At 47.2% G+C, this 13,357-nt stretch overlaps 1 pseudogene; it reads left to right on the top strand.

Moving 5' to 3' along the window:
* The first annotated feature begins 676 nt into the window (after nucleotides 1-676).
* On the top strand, nucleotides 677-1,714 carry LOC125528981 (annotated as a pseudogene).
* Nucleotides 1,715-13,357: the final 11,643 nt, after the last annotated feature.

Here is a 13,357-nt window from a genome sequence, read left to right as displayed (position 1 = left end):
GCCGTTGCGGCCGGCGACTGCTGGCGCTCAGCCGCTCGCCTCGGCTTGCCGACCACACTTCTCAGGCCTCTGGTTGGCTCCTTCTTGTCGTTGCCACAGTACGCCCCAAGTCCAGACCGTGGCCGACGCGTCGCACCGCCTCTATCCAGACCGTCGCCGTGCTTGTGCTGCCCTTGTCGGCCCGTCCAGACGATGTTCGTCACACATGTTGTTTCAGAGAGAAACTCTGAACTTGCTGAAAAACTGAACACTGGATATTTTTGCGCTGCGTACGGCTTCTCAGCCTTTTCCGTTTCTTCTTATTCAGTCAAGTGCTTCAGAACAGAAACTACAAGATACCCGGTCCACGAGCAGGCTGATCGGACGTGCCATCCCACGTCCTCCTGATCGCTAGGTGTGGCCGTCACACGTTTACAATCGTGCCATCCCACGATCCACCTGTGACGGCTCAGCTAAACAAACTAACAGAAAGTCTGAAACTATGCCAAGTCGGGAACAGATTCCACGCTGCATGGCCCCTTATTTTAGCTAAGAAAAAAACTAGAGGACAACAAACAGCTCAACGGGATTATTTGCTAACAACACACAGCTTCCTCGCGGTCGTACATCATGTAGAGCTCCCCTCGATGGATGGCGATGTCTAGCAGTCGATCTGCGCCATCGGAATGTCCAACAGATGACACAGGAACCAGCGCACGAAGGCTTCCCAGTGGCACGTGTGGACAGGGAGGAGGCTGTGTCGTGCGCCCTGGAGGAAGCCGATGAGGACGCACTTTGGGAGAGGTGGTGAGCCACGGGAGTGCCGGCGGGAGAAACCGCCACTTCTGTTGGGCGACGAGGCTCCGCTGCTCGGCCATGGACAACACACAGGAGTGCATGCCTTGTGTTCGATGAAATGGCTCAATAAAACGACGAGAGAAATACCGCCATGTGGACAAAAACCAGTCAAAACCATACTGAGTCAGCAGCAATACCGGATCAGCGAGACAAGGGACTAAATTTGTTTGATTTTAAGAGTTAAGAATGCAAGTTGACTGGTTTGGGAGTTGAGGGACGAAATTTAAACTTCTCGAAGAGTTAAGGGACTAAAAGCATACTTTTCTCATAGAATAACAGCCTGCGTTTGAACTTTGGAGCCAAGGAAAAAGCCAGGTGCAGGCCACACAAGGTATATACAACTATTCAAGGACATAGTATACAACTATACAAGGACGTGCACGCCGAGGACATCACGGCTGTGTGGATCAAAACGGCGGTGGGGCGAGGCGCGTACGTGCGCGACGCATACGCGTGGCGGATGAGGCTCGACCGCATGAAGCGGGTGTTCTGGATGACCAGCGACTACAAGTTCCACCCCGACGACGGCTACGACAAGATGGCTGTGCCGGTGGTGGAGAACATCAGCTACCAGGACGTGGTGGCGACCGGTGTTTGGAAGGAGGCGGCGAGGATGCAGAGCACCCAGGGCGCGCCGTTCAAGGGGATATGCATGGCCAACATCCCCGGCTCACTGCCGAGATGACCAAGGAGAGGAAGGTGCCGTGGAGCTGCGCCAACGTTTAGGGCGTGTCGGCCGGCGTCACCGTGGCGCCATGCGCGCCGCTGCAGGGCAGCCACGGCGGCGCCTGCCCGTTTCCCACCGACACGCTCGCCGTCCTGGCAGCAGTGCTCATACTCCATCGCACCTGCTTCTTCAGTGGCTGGGACAGAGTAGCTCAACTATATAGTAAGTATCCAGCTTCAGAGTAGCTGCACCAAGTGATGAGGCATTTGGATTTCTAAGTGAGAACAGTAACAATAAGAAGCGTGTTGTCGGGTGGCTGCCTTGGTAATTTTAGAAGTAAAGATGTCGTGAGTAAGTTACTGTTTCAATGCACACGGAGTTGTAAATTCTAAATTGTTGCTCTGCTGCAATCATCAGTGTTTATACTAAGCCTTGCAAAGCAGACTGTCAAACCGCTGCTTTGTTGCGGTGGTATTATATTGGATAAAAAGTTCAGAAGCACAAAAAGGAGAACCAGAAAACAACTAACCACACCAAACTCGAACTCGCCATACACACAATTTATATTCAAGAGTCAAAAGAGCAAGTAAATAAACCTCTTATATGCAGCACAAAAAGAATAATACTCACAATTTATAAAAGTCAAAAAGTAAGCAAATAAACCTCTTATGTACAGAAAAAAATATATATTTCACCATTTATGTTCAAGAGTCACAATGTGCACTCAAGAGTCAAAAGTGTGAACAAATAAACCTCCTATGTTCAGCACATAAAAAAAAGGAATACTCACAATTTACATTCAAGAGTCACAATTTATACTGAAGAGGCAAAATTGTAAGCAAATAAAATTTTAATGTGCAACAAAAAAAAATGAAATGCTCACAATTTCGTACTCATGTCAAAATAAGTAAGCAAATAAATCTCTTATCCGCAGCGCAAAAAATGAAAATACTTATCCGCAGCGCAATAAATACTTTCAGTTTATAATCAAGAGCCAAAAGAGTAAGCAAAAAAAATTCTTTTTGAGCGGAGCAAAAATACTTATATACGCAACAATTAAAAAAGTGATGGTCCACTAGAGTAGGCTGCGAGGCCCAAGCGGCCAAGGAGTGCAGCGGCCTGTTATCCTTCCACCGTTGGAAGCGGGCAGTTGTCGCTGCTCTGTGAAGCCAGCCTCACGCTGTGCCTCCCACATTATGGACCGTGAGGCCCAGCTTTCGCATAGGCCCCAAGCGGCCCACTACACAACTTGGAACGGGCAGGCCAGCAGTAGCACACCCAGACCAGGCCCGCAACACTACAACAGCGTCCACATCATCTTAATGCCCCCATTCGGATTACAAGCTCTCGCAACTGAGCTCGGCGAATGAAGTAGGTGGAGGTGGCTATTTAAGCTGGTCGAATGCCTTCTCGGTTGGCGAGGTGAGACTAAACCAAGTGGAGTGTTGTGCATCCTGCTGCGACTGAGAAATGTTCTTAGCGTGGGCTTTGGCAGCTTCGGCCTTTGTCGTTTTGGGCTAATGAACGTGGGCATCTGGACAAGGTTTGGGCAGCCCATTCGTGGATTTCAGTGCTAATTAGCATAGTGAACTTGCTTAGCAGAAATAGAAATGGTATAAAGTGCAGCATGATTAAAGCCGGGTCTAACAAATATTTTACTTATAAGAACCCCAAACACATGTCAATTGGAAAAACAATATACAATCTCTATATATATCATGAATGCTTGAGTTATAAGATTATTATTACGGCGGTCCCGATCCGACGACGTGTACAATATCTAATAGTGCAATTAGCTAATAAAAAGAATCCGACATGGAAGGTTAATTAGCGAAGAAAGAGACTAGTTCTGTATCTTCTTGATGATACAAGTCTTGTTAACATCATCAATTACACCATTGGATGCAGGTGGCTCAACAAGCAGTTCTTTTTTGGAGGGGACGTTTATCAGAAGCTTTTTCTGCATCAGCATGAAGCCATTGAGGAGTCTCATGAACGATGCATCGTCAAGTTCAGATGATGAAACATCTGACGACGAGAGCGCATCGATGATAAACAACCTGTTATGGTAGTGATCAAAATGAGGACCCAAGGATGCAAGGCAAGAAGCAGACCAAAGCACGAAAAGCGAGAACGAACCACAACATCATCATCTATGATTATGAAGCCCGCACCATGGTGTGCAGAAAGAGGAGCAACTTTCTCAAACTGGTAAGGATAGTTACACAGGGGGAACGGTTTACAACAAATCCTAACATGTACAGAGTCACTGACATTTCACTTGTGATCTAGAACAGGAAGCCGCACCACCACCGGCTGAACCAGGCAACTATGATTCTACTTCCAAAGAATGCAGAGGCCCTGACCACAAAAGATTACAGGGCGATCAGCCTGGTTTGTAGCTTCGCCAAGTTGATCACCAAGATCATGGCTACGAGGCTTCAGCGCCGGATGAATGATCTCGTCGGTCCATGCCAAAACGCATTTATCAAAGGACGAGCCATCCACGACAACTTCTGTTACGTCAACGGGCTGGCCAAAGCATTCCGCCGAGCAAATACGCCGGCACTGATGCTTAAGCTTGACATCCAACGAGCTTTTGATACAGTGTCATGGGAATTCCTGCTCGATTTGCTGGTTGCAAGAGGGTTTGGAAGAGGCTTTACCAACTGTCTGTCAGTGCCGCTCAGCTCCTCTTCGACAAGAATTCTAGTCAATGGGGATCTATCTGATACGATCGACCTGATGAAGGGGCTACCCCGGAGGGTTTATCTCCTGCCCGTTTTAACCCTGGATCTTCGGGTGGTCGATTAGTTTTTTCCTTGGAAGGTTTGGATTCCCCACCTCAGCTGGGCTCGAGGGTCCAGCCCATCTGCCTGTCTGATGACGAAAGTAGCAGCCCATCACCCATGGCCTCAAGAGCTTCTTCCCCCCAGGATATTATCACGGATCTGCAAAGTTTTGACGATATGATTGAAGATATGGATGCGAGTTATTGGGACTGTCAGAACTGTTTGGCTATGCGCCACACGTCAGAGACATGCACGAATCAGGTCCGCTGCCGCAATTGTTTTCGTTCGGAACACGTTAAAAAAAACTGCACCGGCCAGCCGCCTGACTTGTCCGTCTGGGTGCCCAAAGTCCCATCGCCGGGTTTTGGGAAGCGAGACAAAAAAGAGGACTTCCTCCCCCCCCCCCCCCCCCGCGGTTTGGGTATGCGCCACACGTCAGAGACATGCACGAATCAGGTCCGCTGCCGCAATTGTTTTTGTTCGGGACACGTTAAAAAAACTGCACTGGCCAGCCGCCTGACTTGTCCATCTGGGTGCCCAAAGTCCCATCGCTGGGTTTTGGGAAGCGAGACAGAAAAGAGGACTTCCTTTCCTCCCCCGTCTCTCCAGTTTCACGAGGCCAAACGACTCCGGAGAAAACCCCATCCTCTGCTTCTCCGCCGCCACCATCACCGCCTATCCGCCCTGCCTCGCATACCCAAGCTTCCACCAGCTCCGGTCCAGCTCCTACTCCACAGCCTCCAATGGCGGTGTACGCGATTGACCCGCATCGCTTCATCCCTGCGGGCTTTGACATTGAAGATGGCGGAGCAGATCGTCTGCCCCGCACCTTCTACACACCGGCCGTTCCTCCACCTCGAGCGCATGAGCAGTACATGGTGGCCATTGTGGAGCCGATCCCACCTCCTGAGCTGGTTGGTGTCCGTCGTCAGCAGGTTCTTAATTTCCTAGTTCAAGTGATGCATGTTCCGGTTATTTCTGCTCAAACTTGGTTTCAAGGGGTTGGTCTGTTCGAGATGGAAGATCCAGTTGTCAGGGGTTCTTTTACTCTGCACCCGCCGTTTCCTTTAGGAGTTGATGAAGAAGGCAATGAGTTCTTTGTCCGTTTTATACCACATAATCAGGGTGAGGGTTTCCGTGCTATTCATGGCCAGCGGACGGGGTGGCTGATGTTCATCGGCATCCCACTAGATTATAGAAACACTCAATGCATTGCTGATATGGTTGGCACCTTCGGGCAGTTTCATTACTGGAACAACACTGACAGGCGTAAGGTTAGATCTTTGGTCTGTGCCTCGCTCCCTGATAATGCACTCGTCCCTCGCTCGGTGACCTTTAGGGAATTTGCCAATTGGGGCAATGTTATGGTGTCATGGTCTGCTGGCTGTTATATTTTATCTGGAGAATTTGCTGGTGCCATGATCCTAGCGGATGAAGATCCTATGCCTCTGAATGGGAATCCCCACCCGATGCCTGGAGCTGAGGTGCCGCAACCGTTTTGGGCAATGCCTCCATTCCCAGCTCTTGGCTGGAATCCAGTTCTTCCGGGCCCAAATCAAGGTCAGAATGATGTGCCAAGGTGGGCTGATAATGTGCAGCACAATGAGGGATGGGGCCCATGGGAAAACAGGTTCAGCCTATTCAGCAGCAGCAGGAAGAGATTCAGCCAGCCCAGGACCAGAATTCCATGATTTTGAACCCGTCCATGGATTCTTCTGATGATGAGGACATGCTCGAAGTCCAGCAGCCTCTGCAAGCTCCACCGGTTGTGCATTTGGACCCCATTCATCTTGGCATGGTTTGGGTCTTTTATGGGCCAGTTCTTCCACCGGCAATGATCTGGGAGAGGTCATTCAAGTCTTTACTGCGGGAGTTTGTCATCTGAGATATACCAGCTTCTCTGCCTGGGTTTTCTGCTATGATGCTGCAAGTTAAATTTGGCTCTGCTGATCTGCATCAGAAGTTTCTGCTATGGTCTGACGAGCAATGTGTCCCCGGTCCTGGAATCAACTCTTCGGTGGTCATTGAAGAGTTGCCATCTGATGATCTGTCTTGCTCCAGTTCCCAGGTTCCACCAACTCCCTCACAGGTTTCTCAGGAGGATTTTCAATTTACTTCGGCCACTCCAACTACGTTGGGCAAACGTCCGCGTCAGTCTGCTCGCTCCAGGCGTTCTGTCACACTTGTGGAGCCAGTTCTGGACTTCTCCACCAGAAGGATGACGCGCAGTTCTGCCAAAAGGACGGGCATGAAACCAATTTCTGCAATCCCTCCAAGGTCTGCCCCCTGCGTCGCCCGAAGGCAAAGAAGCTTTGTCTTGATGATGATCAGAGTCAGCTTCCTCTCCCACCCCCGACGCCTATACCCACAATGCAGGAAATTGGAGTGGCTCTGGGTATCGACCCATTTGAGCTATCGGCCGAGAAGCTTATGGCTTCTCCTCGCCCTGCTGAAGAAGACGATGGTCCACATGATGATTGACGTCCGAAGAAGCTTCATGGACAGTTGGGCACTTTTGTTTTTGTGCCCGTTTTATGTTAGTACTTTCTTCTTTTGTGTCTGTCTGAACTACTTGGTCATTTTGGTTGGCACTTTTGTTATGATCTTGTCCATGCTGTTAAGCAGCTGGATCTGCTACTATTCCTCAACTCTCTTTTTTATGGATAATTGTTATTATTGAAATTGGAATGTTCTCTGCTGGAACGTGCGTGGGATGAATTCAGAGGCTAGGCAGCGTGACTTACGTGCTAAGATTGAGGAGAGCAGATGTTCTGTACTTTGTCTACAGGAAACTAAATGCGAGAATTTTGATATTCGAATGATTAGATCCTTTTGTCCTAGGAGGTTTGATCAATTCGCGTTCTCGCCTTCTGTTGGAGCCTCTGGTGGGATCTTAGTCATTTAGAACTCCTCGATATTTCATGGCCAGCTTATTGACATCCAGCGATTTGGTGTTGTGGTTCCTTCCAATCGTTGAAGAACTCCGAAAAACGGACCTTAGCCTCTGTATATGGGCCTTGTGAGGGTCAGCCTAGGGACGATTTTGTTAGCTGGCTTTATCATCTAGACATCCCTCCCGATGAAAATTGGCTGTTGTTGGGGGACTTTAATTTTATCAGGTCTTTGGATAACAGAAACCTCCCGGGTGGTGACATTAATGATATTTTCCTCTTCAATGAAATAATTGGTCACCTGGGTCTCTTGGAACTGCCATTGAAAGGTCATAGCTTCACCTGGTCTAATATGCAACAAAACCCCCTGCTTGAGCAGCTTGATTGGTTCTTTACTACGGCAGATTGGATTTCACATTATCCGAACACGATGGTTAACCCACTGGCCAGAACTGCATCGGATCATGTGCCTTGTGTGGTGTCCATTGACACTACCATTCCTGCGGCCAGGACTTTTCGGTTTGAAAACTTCTGGTTTGATATGCCAGGATTCATGGATTGCGTCACCAAGTCTTGGAATGCACCGGTATTCTCTGATCTATCTGCTTCTGCGGTTATCACAAAGAAATTTAACAGGCTGCAGTATGATTTGAAAATTTGGAGCAAAAAGTTATCATACATCAAAAATCTTACTGTTGATTGCTCGAAGGTGATTCTGCACTTTGATCAGCTAGAGGAAGTGAGACCTTTAACTAGGCCGGAATTCAATTTCAGGAAAATTGTGAAGCTTCACTATGAGCATCTGTTAAAAATCCACTATATTTATTGGAAGCAGAGGTGTACCATTCGGTACATAAAGGTTGGCGAGGAGAATTCAAAATTCTTTCATGCAATGGCATCGGAGCGCATGAGAAGGAATTCAATTTCCAGTCTGAATACTAATTCCATGAGTGACACTGTGACTGATCACGCACAGATGGCGGGAATTCTTTGGGCTTCGTTCAAATCTAGGATGGGCCAGGCCCAAGGGATCAATATGGGCTTTGATTTGAACCAATTAATTCAGCCCATACCGAGGCTGGAGGAGCTCTCTTTGCCGTTTTCTGATGAAGAAATCAACAAAGTTTTGAAGGAATTACCAATGGATCGGGCACCTGGTCCGGATGGCTTTAATGGGATGTTTGTCAAGCGTTGTTGGCCTATAATTGAGAAGGACTTCTTGCGGATGATTCGGGATTTTTATGAAGGGAATCTTTCGTTGGAAAACATCAATGGCTCCCTCATTACGCTCATACCCAAGATCATTTCACCTGAAGGGTCTGATGACTTCCGACCAATATCTCTCACCAACACTTGTCTTAAATTTCTAACAAAGTTGTTGGCCAACCAGTTGCAGAAGGTGATCCTTTGGTGTATCCACAAAAATCAGTATGGGTTCCTTAAGGGTAGATCAATTCAAGATTGGCTGGCCTGGAGTTTTGAGTATATTCACCAATGTAAGCAGTCCAAGCGTCCAATCATAATCCTCAAGTTGGATTTTGCTAAGGCATTTGACACAGTTGAGCATGAAGTTATTCTTCAGATGTTGCAGCATAAAGGGTTTGATGCCAGATGGATTTCTTGGGTTAAGCAATTGTTGTCCACAGGTTCTTCGTGTGTGTTGTTAAATGGCATGCCTGGAAAACAATTTAAGTGCAAGTGTGGTGTCAGGCAGGGTGATCCTCTGTCACCTCTGTTGTTTGTCATTGCAGCGGATTTGTTGCAGTCAGTGGTCAACCAAATGTTTGAGCATGGCACGCTCTCTTTGCCTATTCAAACCCATGACAGAGAGTTTCCCATCATCCAATATGCGGATGACATGATTCTGTTTCTTGCAGCTAAGGATGAGGAGCTTGTTGCACTAAAGAACATGCTGCTGACCTTCCAACAGTCCACAGGTTTAAAGGTCAACTTTGCTAAATCCTCAATGATCCCTCTGAAGATGATTGATGAGGAGGCTTCTAGACTTGCTGCAATTCTTGGTTGTAAAATTGGACAGCTCCCATTTACTTATCTGGGATTGCCTTTGGGAACTACAAGGCCAAGGATCATTGACCTAATGCCCCTGGTTGACAGCCTTGAGAGGAGGCTAACTGCAAGCTCTTCCATGCTGAATCAAGGCTCTCACTTGAAACTTCTTACCTCTGTCCTGACCTCTCTGCCAATTTACTTTCTGTGCAGCCTAAATATCCCACCAGGGATCATTAAACAGCTTGACAGAATCTTTAGGCAGTGCCTTTGGAGGGGCAATAGTGATGCTCCCGAGCAGTCTTTGGCTGCATGGGAACTAGTTTGCAGGCCAAAAGATAAAGGGGGTCTAGGAGTAATTAACCTGAACATCCAGAACAAAGGACTTCTTATCAAGCATCTTCACAAGTTCTACAACAAGGTTGACATTCCTTGGGTGACCCTGATATGGAACAGTTACTATGATCATGGTGTTCCACAGGCAACAGCTGAAGCTGGATCTTTCTGGTGGAGGGATGTTTTGAAGCTGCATGAGGCCTATACTGCTATTGCCTCGGTTAACATCAACATGGGGGACTCTGCTCTGTTCTGGACAGATTCTTGGCACATTGGTGGTTCTCCTAGACCACTATGTTGGAGATTGCCTAGGTTGTTTTCATTTGCCAATAATGATAAGATCTCTGTGCAGGAATTCCTTCAATCCCAGGATCTCTTCTCCATGTTTTATTTACCTATTTCTCATGAGGCTGCTGCTGAGTTACACATACTGGAAGGTTGGATCATACAGTTAGAAAGAGACCCAACTATACCTGATGTTTGGATATGGCCTGACAAATCAAGGGAATACACTGCCAAAAGCTTCTACATAATCATGCACTCTCATCTACCTACAATACAACCTTGCAAATGGTTGTGGCAGAGTAGGTGTACCATGAAGATCAAGGTGTTTGGGTGGCTCCTTTTCTTTGACAGACTAAACACCAAGGACATGCTGGTTAGAAGACACTGGCGCTCTAGCCAAGATGACAATTTCTGTCTCATTTGCAGTGAGCTGGTGTATGAGGATAGAATCCATCTGTTTTTAATTGCACCTTCAGCTCTAGAGTCTGGAATTACCTGGGCATTTATTGGTCTGGGGGCTCAGATATTTTGCATCCTTTCTTCTTTGAAGTCATGCTAACAGCAGCTTGGAAAATTTGGATTTTAAGAAATGGCAGAACCTTCAGAGCTGAGAGAGCTAACTTCAGTGCTTGGAAGTGTAAATTCATCCATGACATCTCTCTGCTTGCTCATAGGGTGAAGGATTGTATTAAACCAAAACTATTGGCTTGGGTTAATTCTCTGTTGTAAAATAGGTAGGGATGTTTAGCCTTAGGTAAATTTTTCCTTTCTTTCTGTGTATAGCATGTATTTTGTTTGTACAGTTCTCCTTGCTTTAATAAAGGGCTGTGGGGCTTTGCCTCATAGTAAATATTCAAAAAAAAGGGGCTAAGGCAGGGAGACCCGCTGTCCCCGCTCTTGTTCGTGCTGGTTATGGACTGCCTAGCTGTGCTGATTGACAAGGTCGTGACGGCCGGGATTCTGGGGCTGATTGGCAGCCAAAAACTGCCTTTCCGAACTTCTCTATATGCGGACGACGCAACCCATGCCGCAGGGAGGTGCTTGCACTGATCCAAATCATCAAGCTGTTCGGAGAAGCTACATGCTTGCGCACTAACTTTTCAAAATCCTCGTTCTCCACCATCTGCTGCACCGGGATCGACCTCCAGGAGCTTCTTCAAGACTTGGGCTGCCCCATCAACGAATTCCCGTGCACCTACCTGGGCATGCCGCTGGCGGACACGAAACTGAGGAAAAATGACCTCCAGCCGATCTGCGACAAACTCATTGCCAGTATGAAGGGCTGGAATCTCGCCCTTCTAACCCTTGATGGGCGGCTGGATCTTGTTAGAACCGTGCTCTCGGCGATGCCGATCTTCCAAATGCTCGCCTTGATATTACCAGCTTGGCTGGCTAAGCTGATTGACAAGGTTCGACACGGGTTCGTCTGGGAGGGCAGCGAGGTGGCGGCCGGAGGAAAATGTCTTGTCAACTGGGGTACAGTATGTCGGCCAAAGGAATTCGGTGGGCTAGGCATCATCAACCTGACAACTCAAAATCGCGCCCTATGGATGAGGTGGCTGTGGCTTTCCTGGACCGATAGCAACAAGGCATGGCAGGGGCTGGAACTGCCTATCGATCCTGCGGTCAGATCGCTCTTCAACGCCTCAGTTGACTTCCAGCTGGGCAAGGATGAGCGTATTCTCTTTTGGAAGGAGCCGTGGTTTAAGGGCATCACCCTCCAGGATGCCTTCCCGGCGCTGTTTCAGCATTGCACCAGGAAAAACCTCACTGTTGCGCAAGCCATGGGGAGCAACAGATGGATCAGACACCTCAAAGCAAACCTATCTGCACAGGCAACAAGGGAATTCCTCGCGCTTTGGGAAGGAGTCCAAAATTTACACCTAACAGAAGAGCCTGATCGGGTTCATTGGAAGTGGACAGCAAATGACATATACACGGCAAAATCGGCATACATCACTCAATTTGAGGGTTGCACGCGGTCTGCTTGGGCTGAGTTCGTATGGAAATCCGATGCACCAGGCAAATGCAAACTGTTTGCATGGTTGGCACTGCTTGGACGCTGCAACACCGCCGATATGCTTGCGAAGAAAGGTTGGCCTCACAATCCGGCCTGCTCCTTACTAGCAAAAGAGCCCGTGCATTGCAACGGGAGAGAAAACATAACACACGCTCTTAACTCAATAACCATCACTCAAGACCACAATAGGTCCATCTCCTTTATTTTTGCGAGGCATCATATTTGTGTTGCCGCTTATCCTCCTTCTCACCCTCGCCGGCGATGGCCTCGGTGTTCACACAAAACAACAAAAAACGTGTGTTGAATATGGTTAATCCTAAGGCGTCTCTCTCCCCCTCTCTCCTCCCTCTCCCTCCCTCCCTCTCTCTCTCTCTCTCTCTCTCTCTCTCTTTCTCTCTCTCTCTCTCTCGCGCGCGCGCACGCTCGCTTTCTCTCACTCTCGCGATGAGAAATCTGTTGTTTTCCCCTGTGACATTTTTAGAGGTATGCATGTGTAGTTATCGATGTTTTCTTTTCCCTATATGGTTATAGTGGGATGTTTATTTGCAATCTGGATCGCCGCCGGTATGAAACAAAACGGATCTTGCGCTATAAATTATAAGTTTGCTTTCATAACAATATTTTAAAAATATTTAACAGGTAAAATTAACATCATATTTAGATTCCACACATTTTTCTAATAAAATTTCATATATAATATGTTAAAATTGAAGTTACAGTTTAAAAGATACAGATAATTTAGAAAATCATTTGGTTTGACTCAAATATATTATAAAATAATATTTAAAAATACTTAACAAGTAAAAATAATCTCATATTCATATTCTACATATGTTTCTGATCAAATTTCATATATAACATGTTCAAATCGGAGTTACGGTTTAAAAGATATGAATGATTTTAAAAAGCATTTGTTTGACTTAAATATGATCCGCGGATGAATTACCTAAAACATCAGGGGGTTTTCAAAAAATGTGAAATAATGGTTCGGGTGTGACTTAAATTCGGACGGCAGGTTGATTTTAAGAAAAATAGGGACTTTTGTATAAAATACGAAAATAACGATTCGTTTTAACTTAAAACAGGACTGCGGGTTGAATTCTCTGAAATAGAGGGACTTTTCTTAAAAATGCCATGACGGACGAAAAAAACCCAATTTACTTTATTATTAGTTAAAGATGTAATGGGCCAATGGAGGACGTCGTGCACCTGCTAGCTTCCTGCCCCGTCTCCATCCAGATATGGCAAGACATCATTGCTCGCTGCAGCCTGCATCTGGGCCTCGCTCCCTCAGGGCATCTCCAGCCGTTGGCCCCCTAGGGGGCGTCTAAAAGCGCCGCCTGGGGTGAGCCGGCGCAAAAAATGGCCCTGGGGGCGAGTCGGCCCCCAGGGCCGCCCCCAGGCGCGTATTAAAAAACAAAAAAAAAAAGAACGTTCGGCGAAGTTATGATAAAAACTAGTTAAATTTCGGCGAAATTCGTCCAAACATTACACTAACCTAATCTAAAAAAAAGAAAGGGGG

The sequence above is a fragment of the Triticum urartu genome, unplaced genomic scaffold, assembly GCF_003073215.2.
Source record: "Triticum urartu cultivar G1812 unplaced genomic scaffold, Tu2.1 TuUngrouped_contig_5260, whole genome shotgun sequence".
Taxonomy (NCBI): domain Eukaryota; kingdom Viridiplantae; phylum Streptophyta; class Magnoliopsida; order Poales; family Poaceae; genus Triticum; species Triticum urartu.
Note: the sequence above shows the minus strand (reverse complement) of the source record. Positions and strands in the feature narration are given on the sequence as shown.